We start from the raw sequence: 23,166 nt of genomic DNA, 5'->3' as shown, positions 1-23,166 counted from the left end.
GCGGCGGCGGCCACCATCGCGAACCGGAACGGCTATTGGAATGAGCATATAACAGGTTACGCTGTAAAACAACTGGAATGGGTTCGGACGTCGTCACTAAGTGAAGGAAACACGAAAATATGATGGTAGAAGCGACAGTCATGAGCATGACTCAGCAAAAATGAGAATGACTCAGCGACAAAAGATTAACACCCAAAAACTACTGAAATTGGTTCGGACATAAATGATAGGTCATGACATGAATGTCATGACATGCGTGTTATATACGTCATGAAACAGCCGCCTACGTCTTGGGGCTCGCATGGTTGTTTCATTAAGTTGGTAGGCTCCCCGCATAATGCTTCGCATAACATCGATTCCCACAGGGCGTGGGATCTGCCGGCTTTTTACAAAGTGGGCCAGTATTCACAAAATTTTTTCGAAATATAAAATTACAGCCGATCCTGATTCCCGACATATTAATAGCGACGGTGGCGGCTGGTTGCAAATAGCGCTTACAAACGAGCCGTTCACCATCAGGCCGGGGAATATAGAGATCATTTAATAACTTATAATGAGATAACAAAACATTATTATCTAGGACGCACGCAATTCCCATTGCCACACTCAAAGCTAAACAGGGCTCAGGCAGTCTCGCTGCGCTTATTGCAAACGGGCACATACCCCACGCCGTACCACATTAGCAAAATATATCCAGAGAGGGAGATTAGGATGGAATGTAGCGATTGTAATGGCATCATCGAAATCAAAAATATGCTCGCGGGGTGCCCCGCAACTCTTCCCAGCCTCCTGGAAGAATGGACTCCATGGGAAAAAAGAATACAAAGCCCATTGCTTCAAGACCAACTAAGGGCTGTCCAGAGGGCTCATGATGTCGCTGAAGGGCTTTGCCTGACAGTGCCAACGTGGGAGCGGCCCGCCTCGGCTCAAGTCGAGCCTCCGGACCTCTTTAAATAAAGTTTACACACATCACTCCGTATAGTATTTTACTTCCTGTGCATTGTTTGCTCCTGAAGCCTGGTACCTAGTAACACACCTGTGCGCCCCTGGGTTCCTCGGTATGACCTAGGAACGAACATGTGCTCCATTTATTTCAGGTACATTTATATCGCAGTTTTCCTCATTTTTTGCAGCCTTCCATTTCAGAGTCGTAACTGTGCGCTGGCGTTATATTTTCTGTGCTTTGCCTTAACGCGAATGTGCGCTTGTGTGCTCAGCGCTCTACGAGTGAATCCATCCTGTTTACGTGGAGCCATCGAGTTGTGCCACGCGGTACGGCGATTTCATCGTCCGACAACATTGATCGCTTCAGATACTGGGAAGACAGAGTAAGTTACCCAGGTCAAATTAACAACCCTTGTCACGATCCCCGGGCTAGAGTGTACTAGAACAGTTCTAGGTCACTCTACCCGGGAGTTGCTCGCACACTTAAGGGGAAGCTTTCGCTCGGGAGCTGCTTCCCCTATTGGAATATAGGAAAATCGGAGTTGGCCCCACGCCCCACGCGAAACAATCAATAATTTTAGACAGATAAGAGATTTTTTGAAAATTCTATTTTGTTTTTCAGGTATTGCTCGGGAACGCGTTGATCTTTAGCGGTGAAAATGATGGTCAAAGGTTTTCCTTTGCTTTTTTTTTTGTTCTTTATGTTCGCGATGAAACTGCAGGACCAGGTAGTACCATCACTGAACCATTGTAGGTTGATAAAAATTCGTGAAACTAGCTGAGTTCTCACAGAATGCAGTGTAGTTCATCTCTGCCGATAAAGAAAAATTATCTAGGCACGAGCAGATGCCGTCAAAATCCTTGCCGTTACGGCGAGCTGGCGAGGAAACGTGATGGCGGCTTCATCACCCGGCTTTTGTTTTATCGCGATAGCAATTACATGGACACTGCAGGCGAATTTTCGCCGTTGGCGTCGCCGTGATGTACCGTAAATATTTAGCTATAAGTATATAAGTATATATACGCCCTTTTGCCGTATATGCCAGGTAGATGTCATCATACTAGGCAACCGCAAAAGTTGCTCAAACCAGGTACACATTCTAAACTAAATTAGTCCTCCGAATTTTTGACAGTTGCATCGGGCAAGCAAAAGTAGTGAAACGTTTCATTCACAGCGCATGCAATTTATCCTATATCTGCCGGTTAACAAAACATGCAAGATAGTATTAGTGCTCACAATTTAAGAATGATGCAATTTCACTTGTGCCGCTCTTTACGCGTAGTGCCGCCTGTGCGACTGCCTGTGCGATGCCATTACGGGCCCTATAACGGCTGCAAAAACTCGGAGTACGCTTACGCGTCGCTTTTAAAAGTGGAACGTGATAGTGTTATTGGACGCCGTTGACACCAACAGCGACACCGTATTTTCCGCGACATGGGGGCCGATCAATATTGAGAAAGGCTCGGTTTACAACATTCCCCTCAATGTGGCCTATAGAACCACACTACAGCGAAACACCACCAGAATTGGAGGACGCCTAAGCTCCGCCGCTAAGAGTGGAACGCGATTGCATGCAAAGGTCTCTGGCTGCTTATCAGGCTTTTTTTTCTCGTATATTCAAATTACAATTCGACGCAATCACCTCTGTAGGTTGTGGTTAAGTCGTACTTTACGATTTTTTATTGCGATAGCAATTATATGAACACTTCCACCAGATTTATGCCGTCGGCGTCGCCGTCGGCGTCGCCGTGAGCTTCCGTATAGATAAAATCTTCGCCGCGCGCCGTATGCCCGAGCGGAAGCGTGCGGGGACGCACGCTGTCACGGAGAGCGAACGCACTCAATCTTCCACGCGCAAGCAAGGAAGCGGGAAGCGAGCGCCGGAGGGAGCGGGGGGGGGGGGGGGGGGCGCATTTCTACTCTGCCCACAACCACGCTCGTCGCTCGCTCGCACCGTCTCTTATCTCCACACGGCTATGACCTTTATGCGCTGTGCATTCGCCGCTCAGTTTCCGTTGAAGCGATAGACGGCACGTACCTTCGCCGCCGCAGCTTGCTGCCAGCGTTTTGACAGTCGTTGTCTGCAGTCATTCAGTGTGATCTATTCATGTTTGTTTGTGCGCGCTCACATCACAGTTAGTAATAGTCGGGCCACATTTTCCAACGCACGCTACACATGCAATGCTGCCCGGATCGGCAGTGTAGCGCTACAGGTGTGTCCCTTCGCACGCGCTGCCCACGGGCAGCGCTTCTCATCAACACCACCGTTTCACACGCGCCTTCTCGTGGTCATCGAGTCTCTCTTCATGTCGGTCTACTTACGCCGCAGCACACCTGCTTACTTAATCAGCTCATGTTTACTACAATTCATATTGCTACCAAAGCCGCTCACCTTAATTACTTCGTATGACATTGCTGTGTTGCTATCGCATTCATTGCTTCGCCCTTAGGGCGAAACTGTGACATTTTTTTAGATGAATTTTACTTTGAGAAATTCAATTCTTGTTGACTAACACCTTGCGCCACGCAAAAGGCCCGCCCGGTCAGGGTGGTTCGGGATGATATGGTTTGCATGATTATTCCCGCCAAACGCCGATGCTTACGCCGACGCCAGCACCGACGCCGGATTTTCTGCGACACGGGGCCCGTAACGCCATCGCGTTAGAAACGGCCACGCCAAGTGGACGCACGGTTATGCTGCGCTGAATCGGCTCTAGCGGAGTCGCGCCAGCTTTCTGGCTTGAGCTGCTGGCATGAGCTTCGTTCACGCACACATTGGTACCCCTGCTGAGCAGATGTGTGCGTACCACACCGTGGTGGTATACACTGTATACACCATACACCGTATGTACCGTACTGACTTCTTTGGGCTCTTTCTATAGCTACCTCATGTTAGGCTTAGCACACGAGTCCTTAACCATGGTAGAATATTCGAGTCTAATTGAACGGGAAATAGGACAGCTGCTTGATATATTACAGGGAAGCTTTTTAAACATGTGACGTACAAAGCATTGGCGTCCCTGCTGAGCAGATGTGTGCATACCGCACCGTGACGCATACACCGTATGTACCACGTATACAGTGTATACACCAGCCGTGGTCTAGTCGTCGAACGCCCGCCGCGGCTGCGGGAGGTCGTGGGTTCGAATCCCACCGCCGCCAGCACAAGTCTACCCGGGCCTGGCGTTCGCGCTTTTACAGCGAAGCTGTGTATGGCTAGGCGAAGCCAAAATCCGTCCGGCCAATGTGCGCAGAGCGCAGAAATGTGAGCCGATACTGGTGATTGTGCAGAAAGGGTCCAATCGCAATGGCACATAATCCTATGGACTCCGTGTGGTATGCTCCGGGTCCTGTAAAGCACCCTTGAGCTACCCTTGTCACACCGTCACACCGTACGCTTGTCACGCCGTCAGTGACGTCAGTGACTCGCAGCCGAGCGCGCGTGTAGCAGTTTCTCTCTGACCTCAACATACTATATTTATGTAGGCAACGCATCGTACGAACTCCCGAACAGCAGGCAGCTTACAAACAACAGCGTCGGCAGCAGCACCGTCAGAGAACTCGCTTCAGCTCAGCTGGTTAACCATCAGTACGGAATGCTTGGGTGGTGAATTTTTATTCACGGGGGTGATACGCTCAGGAAAGAAGCTTGCGGCCTACATTCCCGTTGAAACCCTCGTGAGCAAACAAAAAGTGACAGTTTCAGCCGAAAGTCGGAGCGTTGATTGCGATAGCAAATTAGTAAACGGCTAAGGATAGTAGTTTTTTCGGCTGTATAAACCGGTAAACATAGGCATAGCAACTAAATTAACAAGCATGGTGTCACGCGCGCACCAGCAATCTCACTCGATGACCACAGAAACTCGCTGTCACAACGCTGGACTGAGGAAGCGCGACAGCAACAGCGAGGGAATTGACCTCAAAGCGCATCCGCAAGAACAAAGCGCATGGCGGACTCTATCGCCGTCACATATGGCTTTCGAGATAGGGCCGCCCAGGCGGGCGCGCGCGGCCGCGGCTTACCCAGCAGCCGCCGGAGTGTATGTATGTATATATATATATATATATTAGTCAGTCAGTCCGACGTGTACCGTACGAGGGCGGTCGGCGCCTTGTGCAGGCGCGAGAGCTGTGGGCCCCTCCCTGGGTGGGGGGGGGTTACCAGTGTGCGGGAATGCGCGCGCTGTGGGCAGCGCATCGATGCATCACTCGAGGTTGAGCCGCGCAGGCCGGGTTACCACCTTTGCAGGCTGCAGGGTTGTTCGAAACTAATCCCCCGAGGGGGACGGCGGGGTTAGCGGAGCTTCTCCCAAGCGAGCACCCCTGAAGAAAGCCGGGCGTCTGGCCGGGGGTCACTTGTGCCCGATTTGTATTCCGGTGGGTGCCCGGCGGTGGGTTTCGAACGAACCACCTCCCGCAGCCGAGGCGGACGCCCTAACCACTGGGCCACGGCTGCGGTTCGTGCAAGTTAGTTTTGTGCTTCAATGCATTAGGCGACGTTTTGTTAAGAAACTAACTGGAACGCCAATGCATTTATCCGCAAAGTTCGGGAATTAATATCTCGAAACTGGTGTCATCCCGAGAATTCGTTTTAAGTTGATCCCTCTTGCGAACCGAACGGCTACAATTTGTAAATTGCAATGTCGGCCATCAGGGAATTAGTTAAAAACTGAATTACTGAATTTTTGTTCATTATTCGATTATGCACTTCAATTTCTTGGGCAAGTAATGTCCGCCTGCTTGAGTAGACAAGCTCAAGAACTAGAATTGTGCTATCTGCCACAGGCAACCTTTAAGAATTTTTGAAAGTGTTCGCTGAAACACCGTATATATATATATATATATATATATATATATATATATATATATATATATTCAGCGCATTTTTATTCAGCAGGTGAGGTGACGTAACGCTATGTCTCTCTCAGAAACCTAACAAGGAACACTGCAGGCACCATCGGTGACCATCTGTGAAGATAGCCCCTTCAGTCGCGATGTACACATTTGTGGACGTGACTTATTTTGTCATTGCTGTGCAGTTCTGGCAAGGATTATACCACAAAAATTAAGCTTAGGATAAATTGAACGTCCTTCTTGTCTCAACTACCTTGATTTTACTTCTGAGAGAAATCTATCGCTACGGAAGATCGCTTTGAAGAAGGCACTGTCCTGTTTGACGGGAAGTGTGATGTGGAAGGTTTCTGTAGCAATTGGGAAATATTTTTTCCTGCTACTATTGTTTCCAACGAATAATTAGATTGTGCAAATAATTCGCGCAAGTGATTCAATTGTTTTCATGAAGCAGCGTATCATTACTGAGAGCACAATAATGAGATGCCTCATCACTTTGTAATTAGGGTGACCCATCATACCATGCAGAAAGATTCTGCCAGGTTGACTTGCTCTTAAAGGAGTCTGCAGCACCTTGGCATAAAGTTACGTAAATTACATACATTTATCGACCATCGGTCACAATTCGTGAGTGACTGAAGGGAATAGAAGTACAAAGATCTGGGGCAAAACTGAAATCGGGAGGGCACAAGGTTTTAGTTTTGGCGCTAATCGGCATTGATTATGTATATGTTCGGTTGAGTTAGCGTAAATGTCATTTCCTAATAGTCACTTAAACATTTTGAAATGATACAATGCTAAAGACTATGACTGCGTTTGCATTTTCTCTATGCCCACAATTCTGAAGGGTGTCTTACGGCCATATTCGCACAAATAGCGCCATTCATAATAAAAGCTGCCATGTCTCTTTCGTATCTATTTTTTTACATCGGTAAAACAAAACACGCGGATAGGCGCGTGAGTAAAAACATTTTATTTTTTTAAGGCACCGCGCGAGTTCTTGTGACCATATATAGCGCCTTGTTGTGAGGAACGCGCTTACAGCTGTCATAGTGGCGCGGAAGTGAATATACAGATGGTTTGGCTGGTATCACTCTTGGTCAATACCGGCTTAAAACAACGCATATAACGCAAAAAGTAGATCAAAATTTCTACGCTTATAAATGGCTCACTGCAAGCGGCCTAATGCGTATGCGGTTTATTTTATGCGGCTCTTGCATATGTGGCCCGCATTTAAACGGCCCAGAGTAGGACCGCTTGGAAGTCGGCACGCATAACCCCAAATTTTTATGCGGCATTTTAGATCAGATCTGTCCGGCTTACTAAGCGGCTCAAATCCTATGCGGCTCAAAATTATGCGGCCCAATGGGTATTCTTATGAAATAAAATGAATTTTACAGACAGGTGCCGTCCAGAGTGGTTTTGCGCACTGTTTCATATACATAGCATAGACCCGCATTATAGGAAATTGATAACACACATCACACAAACATGGAAACAATGTGAATCGAGTCCGGGTACACTGCGTGAAACCAAGCACACTACCCCTACACCACATCACTACGTTGGCGTCGAGGACTCACATAGCTATCTGTAGACACATTTGTGCTTCCGAGGCTGTCGTTTTATGTCGATCGTTCACCGTCGGCAATAGTACGATAGTTTGTGTAGCTGTTACCGATGCTTACCGATGCTTAGGTGGTTGGTGATAGTAGATGCATTTAAACGACTAGCAGTATACGAATAGCGCTTTCAACAGCTGTCATGTGAAGCGGAAAGAATAAACGGGGTACAATTGCGGAGCATGGTAGCTGCACGAAAAGAAAAATGCTTCGACAGGCGAATGTTATTCTTCAATGCTTTCTCTTTATTCGCTATGCTGCGGCAGCAGGCGCTGTTTAACCGGGAACTCGGCTTTGCCTGGGAAACTTCCAACCTCGTTCACCAGGTTCATTTAAAACTGATCCGCCGCTAACATGCACACCTGCAACTACATTTAAGTGCGCTTGCTTCAAAGTTACGCTGTTGAGCTGCCTCGACGGCATAGTGGCAATACGGCTCGATATTCTGAAACGTCGAATAAGCGGGCGGGATTTTATCCGGCTTGTCTAAAATTGTTGAACCGACAAATATTTCCACTCACCTCCGCTGGCCTCAACAGGGATGTCCTGTCCAAAAGACTGACATATATAGCTTTTGTGAGTATCAAGAAGAATGCTCTTGAACCGATCCTATTATGCTGCTCCGTTGTAGTTAATGATTCAGTGTTTATTTTGAAGCAGCAAGGCGTGTCGGTATCTCCGCGTTTGAGCTTACCGTAGCTACTTTGCAAATATAAGAAGCTTCACTGCTTTGCACGCACTACCTTGTTTTCACATCTTCACCTGCCAGACGCATGCACGTGACGTTGCAACTAGCTTAAATGGTCAAACCTGCAGTGCAATCTAGCTTAAAGGAACGAAGGGACGAAAGAAATCGAGGCGTGGTTTAAGAAATTATATTATGCGGCTTAGCGTCCCGAAACTGCCGTGGATTATGAGAGACGCAGTAATGGAGAGCTACGGATTTCGAGCGCCACACACGCAATGGGGATACTGAGCCGACTCGCCGCAAGGGAAGAGGCTAGCCGGACTGATGGACGAGCTCGGCCTGACTGTACTCAACGAACCGGCTTCGCACACCAGGATCGGACAGTGAGTGTGCCGGGACACATCCCCCGACCTCTCCGTCTGCTCGGGCGCGGACGTGGTCACTTGGTCGAACTCTTTGGAGGACCTCGGGAGTGACCACAGAATCCTGTGTATGACCGTGGGGAGAATGAAAGCGAGGAGGACGTCTGCCGAAAGGCAAGAATCGTGGACAGGGATAGATTCTGGAAAAATAGAGAGCGAGACAAGAAGGAGGGCCCGATTGAAGACATCAGCGAATGGTGCAGAGAACTACTCGCGGACGTAGAGAAAGCCACCGATGAGATCGAATGGACGGACTGGCGACAAGAATCCCCCAAAGAAGTAGGAGACAGATCCCGCGGAGCTGGGGACGACGACGCTCCCCAACCGTCCAGAGTGGACAGCCGGCTGGCACATCTCGTTGCGGCCAAGAAATCCATGCAACGGAGAGCGAGTAAGCAAAAACTCAACAGGAAGATACGCAAGAAGATCGCCGAAATCAACCGGGAGATCGAGACGCATTGCGGCCGCCTGTGCGAGCAAGAATGGCAGGAGCTGTGTGACACGATGAACGGCAACATGAGTGCGGGACGCAGCTGGAAGATCCTCACGCACCTGCTCGACCCGGGAAGCACCAGAACGGTGACCCATACAGAGATGGCCAAGCTGCGACACAAGTACAAGGACGGCCCGGAAGCCTTCGCGGAGGAGATCGTGCAGACGCACCTCGCTCGACCAGAAGGGAAGAGTCACCCCGAGTACCGCGGGGCTCCCAACGAGGAGCTGGACGCGGACTTTTCCGTGCAGGAAATTTGAGCGGTCCTCCAGCTATTGAAGACCAAATCGGCGCCCGGTCCTGACAGGATCCCCAACAACATCCTGAGGAACCTGAACGACGACGCCATCGAGAAGCTCTGCGAGTACATCAACTCGTGCTGGCAGGAGGGCCGAATTCCGCAAGAGTGGAAGTCCGCGGACGTCATACTCATACCGAAGCCGGGCAAACCGCTAGAGGTCTGAAACATGAGGCCGATCTCCCTCACGTCCTGCGTCGGGAAAGTGATGGAGCATGCCTGCCTCAACAGGCTGACGACGCTCCTCGAGAAGCAGGACGCTTTCGGCACCCACATCATCGGCTTCCGGAAGGGACTTTCCACGCAGGAAGCCATGCTGCTGATCAAGGAACAAGTTGTGAAGGCTCCTAGCACTCACGCGTGCGCCTTGCTCGGGCTAGACCTCAAGAGCGCCTTCGACACTGCGAAGAACATGGCCATATTGGACAAGATCAGCCGACTCGACCTCGGGGCGAGGTTCCACCGATATGTCAGCAGCTTCTTGAATGGGCGCGAGGCGACGGTCAAGATCGACGGGGCCACCCCGCGAACGGTCCGAATGGGCGGTGCGGGAGCGCCGCATGGCTCCGTACTCTCCCCCATGCTTTTCAACCTCGTCATGGTCGGCCTGCCGGAGCGTCTCGACGCAATAGAGGGCATCAATCACACGATCAATGCACAGATGACGTGACAGTGTGGACCACGGAGAACACGAGCGTCGGCGAAATTCAAGACCGGCTGCAGCGGGCCGTCCGGGAGATGGAGCGGCACCTTGAAGACACGGGACTCGTCTGCTCACCCGACAAGTCAGAGATCCTACTCCACAGACCGCGCAAGAAAGGACCCCTCCCGCAGGGCGTGCTCGACGCCCGTCGTTTGGGCGTCCACGTCACGACGAGGGAGGGGACCGGAATACCGACGGTGTCCAAGTTGCGAGTGCTCGGCCTGTGGCTGGAAGAGAACGGTGCCAACCGCGAGCTGGTTGACCGACTACAGAAGAAAGTAGCCGCCGCCACGCACCTCGTGCGGAGGGTCGCGAACAAAAGGAAAGGAATGAAAGAACACAACGTGACGAGGCTGATACAGGCGTACGCGCTGAGCCATATATCGTACGTCGCCGCGTATGCCGAATGGAACAGGAGCGAAACCAACAAGCTGAACGTGGTGATCCGCAGGGCGTTCAAGACCGCCTTGGGGGTACCCCAGTACATGCCAACCCACAGGCTCCTCGAGCTATGCGTACACAACACGCTCGAGGAGGTCGCCGAGGCGCAGAGAATTGCGCAGCTGGAGAGGCTGTCGGGCACCACAACGGGAAGACGAATCCTCGACCTGCTCGGGATTCGATATCATGAGGCGCGGGGACTAAAGGAAACACTGCTACCGGAAGTTAGGGACGCCATACAGACGGAAAACATGCCGAAGAACATGCACCCGGCGCATGACGTGCAAAGGCGTAAACGAAGGACGGTAGCAATCCTCGAGGAGCACGGAAGACGAGAAGGCGTCCTCTTCGTCGATGCAGCCAGGTACCCGCGGCCCACCGGTAACGTTGATGGCGACGAGGCACGACGACCACCCCCGCCACTACAACGAAATGTGCAAGACAAACCGGGGATGCCAACACCACCATCGCTACTACTACTACGACAAAAACGGCAGCAACAACAGCAGCAACATCAACGACAAGCCGGCCGACGGGGGTGGAGCCCGTCTTCTCCATGGCGGTCATAGATACAAAGAGAAGGATCCGAGTCACGGCATCACCTAGGCTGCCGTCGGCCGAAGCAGCTGAGGAGATGGCCATAGCCCTCACGGTATTCCACGGAGGTACAGAGGATAGCCTGATCATAAGCGACTCCAAATCAGCGATCCGGAACTACACCAAAGGTTGGGAGTCCGCGGATGTGGCGCGCATGCTCAACGCCAGAGCCGGGGACTTAGTGTCCGGCACGATTACAAACAAGTCCCTCAAATGGTTCCCCGCGCATGTCGGCGAGCTTTGCACTAAACAGAGAACAGCCGCGACAACAACAACAATACTAACGGCCGAAAACACACCGGCATCCCGCCCAACCACAACGAGCGTGCCCATCTCGTCGCGAGGCAGCTTATCCGCCGCGACGCGATCACCCAGAGGGCAGCCGCCGTTGTGCGGGACACCAGCGGAGGAGTTACCAACACAACCCAAATCACGGCGGACGGAGTTGGGGGCCACGGGGACGCCGACCGCGATATCGAGGAGTTTCCGGCCTCGTACCGAGAGGTTCTTGAACACTACAGGAAAGAACGTATGAAATATTCACAACCCCACGGGTGGCTGGACAGGTCCCAGGCAGTCGACCTGAGGTGGTTGCAGACGGGCACTTTCACCAACCCCTACCACCTGCACCGCCTGTGGCCCGCGCTGCACCAGTCGCCCGCCTGCCCGTGGTGCGAGCACGAACGGGCTGATATGGCCCATATACTTTGGGAATGCCAACGCCATGAGGAAGAAGGACCAAGAGGAAGGGGGAAGACAACAGCAGGACCCTCTGAAGCGGGGCGCCTCGCTGAGAGATGGCAAGCCGTCCTCCTCAGCGAGGCGACCGAGGACCATGGAGTGGGCCGTCCAGCGGGCCAGAGCCATTGCCGAGGATCTCGAAAGATTTTTCTCCGGCGATGGACCCCTGGCAGCCTAGCCCCGGGAACCAGCAGCCATAACCGCTGGACAAATAAAGTTTATTCCTATCCTATCCTACGGATTAATTGTGCCCACCTGGAGTTATTTGAACGAGGAATAACCGTGATTTTCCCATTGCATCTTGCTCTACATTTGTATGATCAGCACCACCGCAATAAGCACTTTGTGCTATCTGGAATGCAACTGATTATCCGTGCGCAAGACAAGCCGCATTCATGCACCAATATGTTATAGCAAACGTTTGGTTTCTTCTCGGACACACCTCGTACTTATTTGAATTGAAGAATTCTTTTGGGAGCCAAGCAACATAAAAAAATCTTTTATCCTCCGGAGCACACTCCGTACACATGCCGCAGTGGTTGGGTGAATTCAGAAAGATCCAAGTGAATTTTTTTATGTATACATTGCTAACAAGAGAAAAAAAGCGTTTTCAAATGTGTTTCATTTTGGCATAATTGCTCCGTCATCGCAAACACATTAGATATCGTTCATATATGTTCAGTTATTTGTCCTCATGACTCCTGGACCTCCAGGTAACCGTCGTACCTGGAAGGTGAAAGAAATTCCAATGTTAAACAATCCCAAAAACTGCTTCACCTTGGCCCTGTTCGGGCTATGTTTTGTTCAAGAGTTGTTCGAGACCAATATAGCAGTGATATTGCACGAAACAGATCTCAATGTTAACCGCAAACTTCTGAGGCAGCGAAATAACGATCCGAGGTCTTTTATTTGACTGCCCTCATTGTGGTGTGCCTAGAAAACCCCACCTGACTGCGCCTAATTGCACCTTGTTGGTGGAGAGAACCACTGTTCAGACTGTCTTCAACAATCTTGCATTGCAGTGATATTTGACATGTGGGTTGTTGCTGTAGCGCACGGCATCGCATTGATGTGCACACATTTTCTTTCTTTCTATTCTAAATCTGGGCTCTCCTGTTTCCTTTCAATCCCTGCATCTCCCTTGCTCGGCACAGTCGCTGGTGTTTACACTGGTGAACCTGCCTGTGTTCCTATCTTTCCACCTCCTTCCTCCAAGAGCATGTGTCAGCATTATAAGACTAGGTGTCCATGATTTAGTACAGACAGCAGAACATTCGATATCACACAATTCCCATGTGAATAACTCATAAGAGATTGTGAACGACATGCGAATGTGTCCAACCTTTGAAGTTACAGCATTGCATTTGAAATTTCACTGGCATTCTTAGCCCTAAAGTCAATCCCTAATTAATCCTGAATACAATAAGCGCATACACAGTGTAAACAAAGTGATCAAGACATGACAATAGACACGCACACATAATGCTCTGAGCAATCAACTAAACAGAGAAAAATACGTTCAGTTGCATTCTTCACGTTATGCACAAACACATTTCACATATGCTTGGCCTCTTCGAAATCAACTCAGTGTGCTTGGGCTTATGGTTTATTTCACAGTCATATTTCTTCACACTTGCTGGTAATTATTAATTCGCCCACAATGTCAGCTGGCTCTCAGGGGCACTCATTTATGTCCCTTACAGTTACTGGCATACAGTTGCACTTGCATTTACACTCGTCTAAACCCAGTGCCTTCCCACCCTTATGAAATCAGCAGAAATTAGTGAAAGGCTCTCGAGTGTGTGTTTATCTGTAGTGATATTACAGCTCGTGTAAGTGCTTCAATACCATCCGCATGCGAGCAATATTGTAAATACTTGTATCTTTCTGAGCCCCACACCACTTTTGATCTGACAAAATATTAGCTTTTTCTTCGTGTGCTTCATCATAAGCATACGATGTTTCCGCACTGGAACGAACAGCCGTTCTGGGCCTGACTTTCGCTTACCGTTGCTGTGGTCCACTCTATAGTTGCACTGGAGAGCCCGGGGTTCTGCTTTCTTTGGTGGCGCTCTTATTAGTGTCCACCTCCCGCTTGAATCCTGTATAGAACAAAATTCAGTTAAGCGAGAATAAATAGAAAATGCAGAAATTTGATAACTCGAGAAGCATAAGCTCACAAGAAAGGTCTTATAGATAGGCCTTACTATATTGAGGCTAGTGGGTACCTCATAGTCGCAAATCAACACTGCATAGAAATCACCACACAAAAGCAAAATGTCTAACTTATTATGTTCTTTTGCTTCTTTCATAGTTTTCTTAGTTATGCAGCGCTGCTTTCTCACAACATTATGAAACGACGCAAGTACTGGAAACCAGATTTTTCTGTCTGCTATAAAACTTAAAACTGCTACAATCGACGTAGCATGTTACGCCGTTGAAATTTTGCCCGTAGCATAGATCTTCGCCCCTTCTACAAGTAACGAGTGTACTGCTCATCTCCGAGAGACATTGCGGCAAATCCTGCGGCTAGTGCAAACCGACACTTGGGAGCTGCTGCGTCGTCGGAATTATACGAGTATGGTCGCGTCACGCAAGCTTCGAGCTAAATTGGGCTTTGAATTTTATCGAACTGGGCGCATTGAACGGGAAAGTCAGAAGCTCAGGCAAATCGACACACTACTCAGAGGAAAGTGCGTAACAAACCAGAAAATTGTTCAAAATAAAACCGTCGTTTGACTAACTTAAACTACGAAATGCAATGAATTTATCACGCAAAGCCCACGAAAGGAACTTTTTTTTTAAAGGCACATAACGTGGTTGGACGCTACATGCGATTACAAGCGGCGCTGCAAAACGCAAGCCCTCATTAAAATTCGCGCATGAAATTTCTACAAATGGACACCTGGCTACGCAGGGAAAAAAATCGCCAGCAATTATACAATTGTAGGAAACCAAAACTGAGATTCGCCTGCAGTTATCGCTACTTCACACGCCAAAACTTCCAATGCGCGTGTTCGTATTAGTATACTACACGTTCAAATATTTAAGTCACCGATATTCGTTATCTGCTGGCTAATAATAATGCAATGGTAGAAATTAAACATTTAGTAAGCGTATCGTATGGGAATCAAAAATCAACCTACCAATTAGCCACAGGCTCGCAGCTCTACAGCGCGCACTTCTGGGCCCACCTATCCAACGCACATGGCGGCCCGCCGCCGCTAATCGCCCGTGTGGCCGTCGTACTCGCACGAGTTGTCGAAATTGCACTGACTTCTCGCAATTTCCGGTAACATATGGTGAATTTAAACATCACTGACATCATCTAGAAGCGTTCATCGACGCGACCAGATCACTTCACAACACGAACACAGTCGCATAGCGCCGCCGGTGCCATGATATGACGATAATTCCCACCGAAAACAATCGCCTCGTGAGCCGGCTTACATCATGTTCAACACCTTCCCGACCGACCTAGTCCTTTTCCCTCCTCCGCCATCAAAGCAACGCAGAGGCGACGACTTCTTTCTCTTCGTCCTCTACTTTTGCAGGGCTGCATATGAATATTGGGTCCGCTCGCGGCCGCGTACAGCGGGCCTAGCCTGTTGCCGCAGCTATTGTCGCACATAATATTGCTTGATAGTCCGTTTATGTGCAGAAGTACTTAACGCTGGAAGGAAAATATGCCGCATATGTGCCGGACGCTATATACGGGACTTGGCTAAGAGTGTAGCGTTTCAGGGAGGTTTAAAATACGCGTATAGTGGGAGAAACTATCGACGACTGTTAAAGTCAGCAATCGGTTGCATGTGTAACCTGCTGCCATATCCCCATACCATCCATCAATTTGGCTGCGAAAATAGTGAATGGAAAATTAACGAATGCAATGAATATGTGTGGCTAAGTTCGCGGACCTCTGGTGAAACTGGGAAGTGTAATAAAATAAATTACAATTCTTTCTTAGCAGTTGGAGTATGTCAATCCCATTAGCCCTCAATAACGCTGAAGGGGGGTCAATGGTCGAGAATCTGCCGAGGATGAACCGCACTGGTTTCTTTCGGCTCTTTCCAGCTGCCTCATGTTGGGCTTAGTACACGAGTCCCACACTATGGAAAAATATTCGAGTCTAATTAGAAGAGAAATGGGACAGCTGCTTGACAATATTACAGGAGGGTTTGTAAACTTGTGACGTACAAAGCAAAGCATACGGTAACCGGAGAAACAGATATTGCCTAAATTATATATTCCAAGATACTGGTTATTCTACTTGTGTATTTTTAGACCATACAATTATTCATTAATCTAAGCTACGTTCGCTCAGCTATTCTCCTACATATTTCATTATTCCAGCGCCAATAATCAAATCTGCCAGCTACTGCATCCCATCACTGTAGGGCGCGATATAGAGTATGTATCCCTCTTCCGTTTCATGGAAGACAGAAAGCCTCGACGGCGACAGCGCAGTACTGCAAGCCGTAGGACTTACCGTATCTAGCGTGGTATTAGGCATAACAAAGTGTCACCTATGTATGTTTCCTTTATTTTTACTACGCTTTTCTCTGTGGGGCGTTGCGCTCGCTTTCACAGCCGTTATCTCACAAGCCTTGCATGATATGAAAATCAGATCTCGTCCCCTTAAACAGACGGCACTTGTGTTATCAGAACAGCGGCGTACCTACACACATCGGTGCTAGCGATTTACTCTGGTGATTGGAAGTTAATCCACAGTCTGAAATCCTTACAATGCTCTAAGCAGCTGAGAAAGAGAAAAGAGATGAAACGCAGAAAGGGTAACCAGAATAACTGCCCCGTCAAATGGAAGTTCACTCATATTCTGAAATCCTGTAACATCTGCTCATCAGATGAGCAGATAAAAGGCTAGAAGGTTAAGCATGCAGAATAACAGTCCCGTTCATTGGCGTCTATGCACCGGGCATAAGGTAAAATGATAAAAAACAATTCGTAGAAAAGTGAAGACATGAAAGGAATCTATCGGCACAAGTACGATCTATTAAACGCCCAGAAAATTACTACAGTGGTCCACGACGAGCGGAAACTCCAATAGGCGGTGCTTTGCGCCGCATATCGTCTTGCCCCATAACTTTCATATCACCGTACAGCGTTTACGATGGTGCTCTGTAACGCAAGTTCTCATACTCTCTAGCAAGTTATCAAGCGTTGAAGATGGGCGAGATTCTGCACACCATAAGAATGCACGCTCATATAGTGAAGAGCCTGCATATGAATGCAGGATCTTGCGATGAAGCTTTCTGCAGTTGAACTGCATCGCCAAAACACGCAGCCTAGAGCGAGCAGTAGAAGGAAAATGTGAACAAAACTAGGGGCTCCATTATATATATATACATGCCCCATATGGGACATATATATTGGGCTGTAACCCCATATGGACCGAAAGCTTCGATTCCCACGAATTCCAACATTTACGATGAATCTGCATTATTTGTTTCCTGGATTGATGAGGTCCAACATGACGCAAGACAGACATCTACAACTACCACAATGTCCCTGCTAAGATACGAAGCATGCTTCGCTTTAAAGGCGAGGTCAACGGCGGTTAGCATTAACCCTATAGTCTCTTTTATAACCGTATGGACAAGACGAGTCGGCGTTGTTTATTACTCACTGCTCCAGGTACACCGATGTAGACAGGAAGACATAAAACGGGAAATCTCGTATTTATACATATCTATGATAGCTTTGTTCCGTGGACCATTGCTTCTCGAAATATATAGCTCAACATTCTTCATGCTTCTCTTTATTTTTTATACCGGAAGCCCAGTGCACTCAACGTCCATTTTTACTATCAATGTCACCCTTTCAAAATTGACTGAAATGCATGTTGCACATCCTGGAAGTGCTCAGGCCCGAATGCATGCGCGAACTCACTCGTGAAACAGTCGACAGCCGGAAGTTACACATTTGATGAGGTGAACTTTGGGTGCCTTTGTCTTCGTAGATAGAACTCACCTAATCCTCGAAGAGGCTCCAAATTTATACATATAAGGTATTAAAGCATTCTGCCTTTTCACACGCATTTCAAGAGCACAGTTATTCATACCTAGTGTCTTCTTTCTTGCGTCGATACGAAACCTGGTTGATTTTCAATAACTGTTTCTTATAGTTAAACCATTCTTTGACTGTGTCCGCCAAGTATTGTTTTCAAGGTCAGCCGCAAAAGGCCCCGCAATAGTCCTCGTGGGAGGTTTGGCTATACACAAAAAAAAAGGTGTAAAGTGCCGTCTAGTAAGCGTTCCACCACGAGATTTTACAAGGTGCCTAGGAGAACCCGTGATCGAAGCAACTGAAATCTTGCGAGACCATAGGGCGACAAATGGATGACAGTGTTCAAAGGTAGTAAGGCGTGCAAGCAGAATAACATGGTTGTTTAGAAAGGATCAGCTGGTGTACCAGGTTTTCTCATTAAGGTAGGTTAGTAGAACCGATTGATAAGAAGATAATTCCTTAATGTTGGCAATACGGCACATGCGACATAAGGCACAATGCCCTCCTGAGACGACGAATATAGCTATGGTACATAATCGCTCTTCAAGGTGGTTTTTATTATCTACTGTTACGTTATGAACGTGGAAAACAATTTTTTAAAATTTAAATACAGTGGTTACATGCCGAAACCTGTGTCTCCATGTACGTTAAAAAAATCACTACCTCCATCATCTCCTCATGTTTGCTATGGTAAAACTGCATGTCATTGCCTAAATGAAGAGATGAGGATGGACCTACGTGTAGTACATTGCCATGTTGCTGCTGGGTCCGGTATGTTCATGCAATATCAGGGATTTCGAAACCAACCTCAAGGTTGTTTGGACCACCTGGGACGGCACAGAGGTCTAGATCAATTTAGTGTCAAATTTCTCGAAAGCGGATGACAATTATATGAGTTACACATGAACCGTACTTCATACCGAGAATGAATATGTTGCGTAATCAGTTCCGAACGAATTTCGAAAAGCCATTGTGCAAAGGGTCTAAGGAGGATATTAGAACGACCTTCCCGCCCACATCGCCATGTTAACAAATTGCACCCAGTTTAAACCATCGATAAAGATTAATCACTTAACATGTTAACTGAGAGCCGTTCCTTTCTTGGCAGACCCCTAATGCAATTCCCCTGGGACTCTTGAGGTATGGATATATAAATAAAAAATTGCCGCGTATCTGCGTGCTTCGCTGCAAATGTCGTCGAAAGACGATAGTCTTCTGCCGGCCGTACTACATGAGTGCTGGTCTGATCCGCGGCCACCCGTGATGCTGTTCTCGTACCATTTCCGTCCTGGCATGATAAATGCAATGGAGGTTTGTTTGAACAGATTTCATTTTACCGCATTATTTCATCAAGCAGCCATTTATGTTTTGCCCTGCCTCAGACAGCGCTTCCTTTATGTTGAATCGGCCGCATCTGGCTGACATTGATAAAATTGAGGAGGCGCTGCGTGAGACATGGACGCCATCTGGCAATACATCGGGAAACATGAGCTTGTGCAGAGGGTTTCCTTCCTACATGGCAGAGGGCGCTCGTCGGCGCGCAGTCGGGGAACGTCGTTCGTCGGCGCGCATAGCATGGCATTTTCAGCGCAGCTTAAGAAACTAGGGTCTTTAGAGTTACGTATCTATGTATTTTATATTAAAGGAACACACCTCCTAATACTTACCTAGTGATGTTGCGCCTCAGATATGCGTAATATTTACTTTGTGATCGATAATGTTCGCAAGTATGAACAGCCGTACCAGTTTAAGTAGTGTGGGCGGTAAGCAAGTGGTCCAACTTTGGCCGGGTGGCTGAATCAGGTGACAGACAGACAAACAGACAGACCAAATTTTCAGCGTTTAAGTTCCCCAAGAAAGACTATCGTCTTTAAAAATATCGAAACCAAGGGAGAACCTGCCTTTACTGCCACAGCAGTCGCATTCGAGCGGTCGTCGTCACCGTGCTGACGCTGACAGTTGACGCAACAGTTCACGTTGCGGCCTGTGTCGCTTAGCCGACCGATCTCACTCTGCCCGCGCCGCCGAACGGATACGCGGCCTACGAGCCGTTATTTGGAGGTACCGGGATCTGTTGCGTATGCCAGGGCGAAAGGCGAGCATGCGAGGGCAAGGCAGCATGTGATGGCTTCTGCAGGTCAAGTTATCGGCTGAGTTTTTCAGGCATGACGCACTCAAGGGTTTTAACAGCGAAGTTGTTTCAGCCATCCGTGGTTTGTGGTTCATGTCAAGAAACTATCAAGAAACTTTGTTGCCGAGGCAGGATTGGAACCCGAGTGCCAACGGTCCCAAGGCGGGTATCGTAACCACTAGGTTATACAGCCACGCTTGCAGAACATGCATTTATGCTAACCATATGATTGCGTTCGGGCGTCGTCGTCTTCGTCCACAGCTGGCACGTTGGCACGGTCGTGCTCTGCGAGGTGAAGAAAAGGTTTTGCGTGCTATGAGAGTGAGAGAGAGAGAGACGCGATTAAGGAGCGGGTTTGCTGGAACGCGTTGTCGGCATTGCAAAGCGGTGGAACGCGGTGTCGCCATTGCAAGGCGCTGTCGGTGTTGTAACTGCGCTATGCAACGCACCGGGACGGCCCTAAGTCCGAGAAGCGTTGCGCGGCCGTGTGCAAGGTTCATCATCATCATCATGAACCTATTTATGACCACTGCAGGACGAAGGCCTGTCCCTGTGATCTCTAATTACCCCTGTCTTGCGCTAGCTGATTCCAACTTGCGCCTGCAAATTTTCTAACTTCATCACCCCACCTAGATTTCTGCCGTCCTCGACTGCGCTTGCCTTCCCTTGGTATCCATTCTGTAACTCTAATGGTCCACCGGTTATGCATCCTACGCATTACATGGCCTGTCAAGCTCTATTTCTTCCGCTTAATGTCAACTACAATGTTTGCTCTCTGATCCACGCCGCTCTATTCCTGTCTCTTAACGTTAGGCCTAATATTTTTCGTTCCATCGCTCTTTGTGCGGTCCTTAACTTGTTCTCGAGCTTCTTTGTTAACCTCCAAGTTTCTGCCCCGTCTGCTAGCACCGGTAGAATGCAATGATTGTACACTTTTCTTTTCAACGAAAGTGGTAAGATCCAGTCAGGATTTGGTATTGCCTGGCGTATGCAATCCAGCCTAATTTTATTCTTCTGTAAATTTCTTTCTCATTATCAGCGTCCCCTGTGAGTAATTGACCTAGATAAACGTACTCCTTTACAGACTCTAGAGGCTGACTGGTGATCATGAATTCTTGTTCCCTTGCCAGGCTATTGAACATTAGGTTTGTCTTGTGCATATTAATCTTCAACCCCACTCTTACACTTTCTCGGTTAAGGTCCTCAATCATTTGGTGTAATTCGTCCCCATTGTTGCTGAATAGGACAATGTCATCTGCAAACCAAAGGTTGTTGAGATATTCGCCGTTGATCTTCATTCCTAAGCCGTCCCAGTCTAAGAGCTTGAATACTTTTTCTAAGCATGTAGTGAATAGCATTTGAGAGATTGTGTCTCCTTGCCTGACCCATTTCTTGATAGGTATGTTTCTACTTTTCTTGTGGAGAACCAAAGTTGCTGTGCAATCCTTGTAGATATTTTCCAAGATATTCACGTATGCCTGCTGTGCTCCTTGATTACGCAATGCCTCTATGAATGCTGGTATCTCTACCAAATCAAATGCTTTTTCATAATCTATGAAAGCCATATAGAGAGGTTGATTGCACTCCGCAGATTTTTCCATTACCTGATTTATGACATCGATATGATCCATCGTAGAACATCCCTTCCTGAAGCCAGCCTGTTTTCTTGGTTGGCTGAAGTCAAGTGTTGCGCTGATTCTAATGGAAATTATCTTCGTGAATATTTTATACAATCCTGAAAGCAAGCTAATGGATCTATAATTCTTCAACTCTTTAACGTCTCCCTTCTTATGGATTAGTATAATGTTGGCGTTCTTCCAGCTCTCTGGTAGACTTGAAGTCGGGAGGCATTGCGTATAAATGGCCGCAAGCTTTTCAAGCATGATATCTCCACCATATTTGAATAAATAGACTGTTATTCCACCTTCTCCAGCAGCTTTTCCCCGGGTCATGCCTTTCAAGGCCCTTCTAACCTCATCGCTAGTTATAGAAGGAGCCTCTGTATCCTGTTCATCACTACTTCGAATGAAAGTAGCTTAGCTACTACGGGCACTGAACAGGCCCGTATAAAATTCTTCCGCTGCTTTTACTATGTTATCGAAATTGCTGATGATATTACACTGCTTATCTTTTAGCGCTTACATTTTGCCCCTTCCTGTGCTAAGCTTTCTTCTCACTGATTTGATGCTGCGTCCATATTTTACTGCTCGCTCAATCTTTCCCACGTTATAATTTCGAATATCCCTTTCTTCTTATTGATCAGTTTCGACAGTTCTGCTAATTCTATCTGATGTCTCGAGTTTGACAATTTCATATTTTGCCGTTTGTACAGCGAAGCTGTTAAGGGCTCACTCTTCGATGGTCGCGTCAGGCAATAGAAAAAAATTATACCATCTTCCCGGGGGGGGGGGGGGGGGGGAACCCTGAGTAGTATGCGAAGCAGCCATGGGGTTGACTCAAGGTAGTTTTATCAGCTGTATAAACTTGGACATGCAGCAGCACCAGCAACGCGTAAAACTGTTGTTGACGCGGTCGGCGTTTTGCCCGCGTTCGCACCGAACGCGCGCGGCGTTGGTGACTGTTGCCGGTGCCTCTGGGGCGCCTACCGTCGCGTCTCTAACCTAAGCTGCTTCGCATTATCGCGCGCTTAGCCACAGCTGTTGCCATTCGTTGCGCAATCCGGAGAGGAAAGGAGCGTCGGAGAGGAGAGGAGGAATGCCGAGAGGAGAGGAGATGAGACAAGGAGAGGAGAGCAGGGGGAGGAGGAATCGCGTGCGCAGTAGTGGTGTGGACGCCGCACGGCTGAGGAAGGGAGGGAGGGAGTGACATAGCCCCGACCATAAGCTGCTTCGCATGGCGCTGAGCCGTGCTCCCTCAAGGGCTGCAGAAGATAGCGCCAACCTTTCCCTTTCCCTCAAGAACCACTTACCATCCAAAAAACTCCCATTGGCCGTATGTTGTATGTGCAAGTGAAACTGCGCGAGGGCGAGGGACGCGCGCTTTCACGGGGAGGCGGGTGGTAAGTGGTTCTTGAGGGAAAGGGAAAGGTTGGCGCTATCTTCACGGCGGAGAGCAAACGCGACTTATGTGCGAGTGAAAGCGGGCGAGGGCGAGGGACGCGCGCTCTCACGGGGAGCGAATGCACGGCCCACCGCTCCTCTTCCCAGATGAAGGGGAGCGGTGGGCGAGGAGGGCATCGAGGTCAC

General features: G+C 48.5%; 1 protein-coding gene across 1 annotated transcript in view; it reads left to right on the top strand.

Moving 5' to 3' along the window:
• Nucleotides 1–1,218: 1,218 nt before the first annotated feature.
• LOC119462279 (thromboxane-A synthase-like) overlaps nucleotides 1,219–23,166 on the top strand; it is an 89,589-nt gene continuing 67,641 nt past the window's right edge. The window contains exon 1 of the mRNA XM_049673235.1: nucleotides 1,219–1,328. The gene's annotated coding sequence lies outside the window, so the exon portion shown is untranslated. The remainder of the gene's footprint in view (nucleotides 1,329–23,166) is intronic.

Source organism: Dermacentor silvarum, chromosome 8 (genome assembly GCF_013339745.2).
Source record: "Dermacentor silvarum isolate Dsil-2018 chromosome 8, BIME_Dsil_1.4, whole genome shotgun sequence".
NCBI classification, from domain to species: domain Eukaryota; kingdom Metazoa; phylum Arthropoda; class Arachnida; order Ixodida; family Ixodidae; genus Dermacentor; species Dermacentor silvarum.
Note: the sequence above shows the minus strand (reverse complement) of the source record. Positions and strands in the feature narration are given on the sequence as shown.